The sequence below is a fragment of the Camellia sinensis genome, chromosome 1 (genome assembly GCF_055761805.1).
Source record: "Camellia sinensis isolate YWXY chromosome 1, ASM5576180v1, whole genome shotgun sequence".
Taxonomy (NCBI): domain Eukaryota; kingdom Viridiplantae; phylum Streptophyta; class Magnoliopsida; order Ericales; family Theaceae; genus Camellia; species Camellia sinensis.
Window position 1 is genome coordinate 21,641,423 of NC_138961.1, and position 6,115 is coordinate 21,647,537.

A 6,115-nucleotide genomic window follows, 5' to 3' on the forward strand; every position below is an offset into this window, starting at 1 on the left:
AAAAGCTAAGTATATTGTTTAAACACTTGTTGAAATTCGTAGCAATTTACAAATAGATTATTGTTTAACACTTGTTATGTTAATCCTTGTTGAAATTTGTAGCAATTTACAAGTAGGCTAGACTGAGATCACCGTTTAAACACTTGTTGAAACTTGAGAAAAAGTTTGCAAAGTTAACATTGAGTAGTATATGTTTCACACTTGTTAGAATTTATGAAAAGTTTGCAGGTCAGTATCTTGCCGAAGTAAAAGTTTTGTAGCTATTATACCCGAGGTATGTAACCCCGAGAAGATTGCACAAAGGAGGCAAAGTATGAAAGGCATGCATAATATTCTAAGTATAGAATCTTGGAAGAGCAGTTAGAAGAAGATCAAAACAGAATTCGTCGTGATTGACACGCCTTCACCTTACAACATCATCTTGGGAAGGCCATGGTTGCATGCAATGGGGGCAGTTCCCTCAACGTTGCATCAACTATTGCGGTTCCCCACAGAACATGGGATTGAAGAAGTCAGAGGAGATCAACTGCAGGCGAAGAATTGCTCCATGGCAGCAATGAAAACTACCTGCAATATTCGGGAACCAGGGAAGGCAGAGATTGAAGACGAGGACATGGAGGTCCTAGATGATGTCGGCAAGGAGCCAGCCAAAAAGAGTGAAGAGACACTGAAGAAAATCCTCGTCTAGGAGGGCGACGAAGAGCGCTTCATTCAGAGAAGGAAAGTTGAATTAGACATTGAAGAACAAGGAGGCACATCGGCCATATGCAGAGTTTACATTATCTAAAGAACAAAAAGGTACAAGAGTACAAGCGACAAAAAAAGGAAAAAACTTCAAAAACTGAGATGATGCTTAACCGAAGTTAAGCCGAGATGATGTTTAACCGAAGTTAAACTGAGGTGAGGTTTAACTGAAGTTAAACTGAGATGATACTTAACCGAAGTTAAACCGAAATGATGCTTAACACTTGTTGAAATTCTGAGCGAATTTACAAGTTAAAGAGTGCACAAAGTTAAATGTCGGCAAAAGATTCGCCGGAGTCAAACGTCGTTTTGATTAGAACCACTAAAGTGCACGCCAGAAATGGTGACCAGAATTGTGAAAAGGAATAAATGCTTCAAGAAATAGCGATGATAGTTTGCAAAGGCCAAGAGAAAGAGGGTCTAAAGGGGGTGAATTAAATACCAGAAGTTTTAGTACATCGGCGAAAGAAGAACACATCAGGTCTGTGACTACAGCATGAAGCCCACTTCCCTAATGTGATCCTAAGTACAACTTGCGTTCACATTAGGGGCCAGGGAGAAGGTGTAGGGGGAAGGAATGATAATTAAGGAGCAAGGAATGTTAACACTTGTTGAACTTTTTTGAGCGAATTACAAGATGAGTTAACCGAAGATTATGAAGTCTACCACTTGCTGAAATTTGTAGCAATTTACAAGTTTGGTATAGCCGAGATAAACACTGAAAGACGTTTCCAAGATATGATCAACCGAGATGACCAACTAGCTTGTTAAGAGCTGAGAAGGTTGGCAAGTACAAAAATGAAGACCTTAAAGAACTAGGGACTGAAAGCAAGAACGTCGGACTAATCTGCTTCGACGGACAACAATGGTTCAGCCTCGGCAGTAAGTTGGAGGAGCTTCTCTACCGCTACCTCGGCATCAATTTCAAGAAGGAAGCAAACTACTCGGCATCAGCGGTAGGTTATGTCTCACCCCCAGAAGACAGTTGGAATGAACTTCTCAGCAGCCTTCTCAGCCACGAGCTCAGCATCAACCTCCTGAAGAGTTTGATCAAAGCTCTTCTTGGCGATTGGCACCTCGGAGTTTTAAAAGCAAGGATTGAAAACAAGAATCTGAAAAAAGACACAGAAAACAGAAACAAGCAATGGTAATTAACAATGAAGCAGAGCTTCTTGGAAAGCAACAAGAAATAAAAACAGGAGGAACGGTGACTTACCAGAAAGAGGGAGGCCGGGATGAGAATTGCCGAAGTCTGACGACATTGACAGAATGACGTAAAACTTCACCGGAGGAGAGAAACGAAGACAGTTGCAGAAGCTTAAAAGCTTGGAACAAATGACGGATTTAAGCAAAAGAGCTAGAAAGAGAAGAAGCCAGAGGATTAAATGAAAAAAGAGAAAAATAGTCAAGAAGATGACAAAGTTCAAGAATAAAGCCAAGTGCACAAGCACTAAGTAAGTATGTGAAGAACAAAAAAGTAATGAACCAGACATGATGCTCGCAACAGAAAGCGAATATGACAAAGAACAGTTCCAGGCATTTTAGCAAATAAGAAATCAAAAACTTGAAGACAGACGAGAACAGAAAGCCATAGATGGCAAATAAACAGATTCAAAGTAAATCAGAAGAGTTATGAAAGATTGAGCTTAATAGCAAGTAAAGAGTTTATGAACCTACAAAGTGAAATAAACGTCGATATGAAAATCGTCGGAGTCAAATAGGTGACTGGAAATCGGGAACTCACCAGAGAGTGTGAGTGGAGCAGTTGCAAAACTCTTGGAGTTTACGAATTAATGGAACCAGAATCTCGGCTAGAAGGTACGATTTCAAGCAGCTTGGAAAGCATGAAACTTGACTCTTGACACCAGTGGACAGTAAAGTCCAGGGAACTTTGAGGTCGGCGAGTTTGATCTCGGACAGAGAGGCACAGGTGAACGAACAGTGTAGGTTCCATCACCTCAGAATGCCGAGGTAATAGAACCTAGGGGGCAGTTGTGAGGATATATTTTCTGAATACCAACACGTGGCAAGGTGACGCCGACGTGTCAGCCGAGGTGCCACGTGTCCTGGTCGTGATGCCGAAGTGATCTCGGCAAGGCCGAGGTTATCTCCGAAGATATCGAAAACCGAGATAAGCGGATAAGGGACAAGAGTCCTAGAATGAAGAGGGAACTCAACTTGGATATGGACAAGAGTCCTAGATTGGGAGAAGACTTCAGTTTGGGTAAAGATAAGACTCTTAGAGAGTTTATCCTAATCCCACTAGGAGTCCCAGATTAGCAGTAATCCTAAGTCCATTAGGGCCAGGCTCCTTTTGGGACTAGGATTGTATTGGCTATAAAAGAGAGGCACCCCCATGGGTCTAAGGTATGCTTTTGATACTCAAGCTTGTGAGTTTAGTACTTGATTATCTTTGAGAGATATACTGACTTGATCGTCGGAGTGCCCCCGGGTGGTCGAAACCACCGCGGGATTCTTATATTTCTGTTGCAGGTCCGTCAGGTGCCATCTATTCTGCCAGTGCTCTCCGGCTGGTTACTAAGCGGGCAGTGTGGTCGAAAAATCACCCACACAAATTCATATTTTAAAGTTTATGAGCTTGGGATTAAATTGTGATATAAATTAAGAAGTCAAATTATAAATTGAGCTTGATGATGTAAAATTTGGTTGGATTTGATAAGCGTTTTATACATGCATTATGGATTTTGAGGAATTTAAGGTAAACGATTTCATGTTTTGAAGAAAAGAAGGAAGAAATTTTATTAAAGAAAAAAAAATCAAGTTTATGGAAAATTAAACATTGGTTTAATTTTGAATATAGAAGAATTAATTAGTTATAATCTTAATGTCATACATGCAAATATTTTCCTAAGGGTCATATAACTTCAATTTCATGTACATAAAAAGGAATTAGAAAAATGATGTAGAATTGAATTAGATTCAAAATTATAGAAGTTAATTTGAAAATAACCCTTTTGGGTTTAAATTTATTTGTCTTATATGAAATTGAGTCATTCAAGTTCTTTTTGAAGAGATGAAGGAAATGTTTTAAGGAAGTCAAGTTTGTGGAAATTTGGAATTAATCCTAAAGTTTTGATTTTATAATTAGATTTTTATTTAATCCACGCATGTGATGCAATTTAAGAATTTTATTCAATTTAGATACATTTTAGAACATCCATGATTATAAATCAAGTATTTGGTTAAGAATTGAGTTAAGTTGATTTTGTTATTAATAGTAAGATTGGATCTATTTGTATTATATACATTATGGAATTTCAAGAGGTTGGGAAGTCTAATTTATATTTTAGAATTGTGGGTTGATGTTACTAAGATGAATTAAAACTAAATTTGGGCAATTGAAACATGATTTTAAATGAATTGTTTATTTAAATTTTGTACAATTGTTTATTATTGTGTGACATGTGTAATATTTTATGTTCGAATTTTAATGAGTTGGTATAACATTATTTGTGATTAAAAAATTGAAATTATTTGTGATTAATATCAAAATTAACTGAAAGGATTAAAGGCATATACAAAGTTAACAATTGACGGTTAATACCAGTTTTCAGAGTGAGTCTTGGTTTTAAAGAGTGTATGAAATCAAGGGATTGACGGTTAATACCGATTGTTCAGGGTGAGCCTTGGTTTTGAGAATTCTCACGTAAATTGTGTTGCGAAACTCTAAGATGGCACGGGACTTATTTGAACCCTTTTCGGTATTTGGTTTTGGAATAAGGGTGGATGTGCTGGTGGCACACAGGGAGGTTACGTACCCCTGGCAGACCGTTTCCTTGGGGCAGACCACGGATGCTACTACTTGGGTATATAACTCCGGACGTGGGCATCCCTGGTAGTTACGGTTGGTAACACTTAAATATTTGACCAAGGGAGGGTTTCAAATTAACCGTTGCCATGCTTAGTGGTTGGTGAGTTCAATCTCTTTGGTGAGATTTCAAGTGTCGCCTAATTTATTAAAATTATGGAAATTATTTTAATGGTTGTAATTCGTGTTTACAATTATATTATTATCTCGTGTTTATAATCTCATTATTTTTCTCTTAAAAAGAATGGTAGGTTGGTTATGTTTCCTTACTGTGTTGCAAAACTCATGGCATATATTTTTGTTGCCCTGGCGTTTTATGCCAGGTCTTGGCAAGAAAATAATTGAAGCTGAAATGGAGTCGACGCTAACGTAGAGCCTTGGCTGACCTGAAACCTCGAGTAGAGTCGAATAAATAATATTATTTTATATAATAGTTATTAAGGACGTTATAATTTCATTTGATGTTGTATTTGGATAATTTTAAGTTTTTATCTATTGTTATTTGGACATTCGGTTATGTACGAGAGCTGGATTACCCTATTAAGATGTCAACTTTCTGGTTTATTAAGTCATTTTGTTTATTTAATTTCCCTTGATATATATAAAAAAAAAAAAAAAAATTGAGGCGTCACATGGACAGCCATGTCGGGTAGTGAACTTCTCGGACAGCCCTGGCCTCCAGAAGTCTGTCTACTTCTTCCTCCACTGCTTCGACGTGTATCAACGTTGGTCTTCTGGTTCGTTGAATTACAGGTTTTGCCGACCTGTCGACATTCAATCTATGGCAAGTGACCTCGGGGTCAATTCCAGGCATTTTATAAGGTGTCCAGGCGAACACCTCAATGTTGGCTCTTAGAAAAGTTTCCAACTCTTTTTCCTCTTCTTCGGTTAAGCCTGAGCCGAGAAGAAAGAAGCGTTCTTCATCCCCATCCTGGTCGAGGACTTTCTTTAGCGCCTCTTTGCTTTTCTCGGCTGGTTCTTTGCCGACGTTTTCTAGGACTTCTACGTTCTCATATTCAATTTCTGCCTTTTCTGGTTCTCGAACGTTGCAAGTGGTCTTCATTGCTGCCATTGAGCAATTCTTTGCCTGCAGTTGATCTCCTCTGACTTCTTCAATCCCATGCTCTGTTGGGAACCGCAATAGTTGATGCAACGTTAAGGGAACTGCCCCCATTGCATGCAACCATGGCCTTCCCAAGATGATGTTGTATGGCGAGGGTGTGTCAATCACCATGAATTCTGTCTTGATCTTCTTAGTGCCAGCTTCTACTTCCACGCTTGTTGCGCCCAGTGGCCACGTCGGCGTTCCATTGAAGCCGACCATCGGGCCGCTGGATTGTTCCAGGTCGTTAGGATGAAGCCCGAGCTCCTTGTAGCATCTAACATACATGATGTCGCAAGAGCTGCCTTGATCAATCAGGATGCGTTTCACTTGGCATTTCCCAACCTGGAGGGATACTACCAAGGCATCATTATGGGGGTGCTGGACCATCTCTAGGTCAGCTTCAGTAAAGGCTATCGTCGGCCCTTGGCATTTTTCAG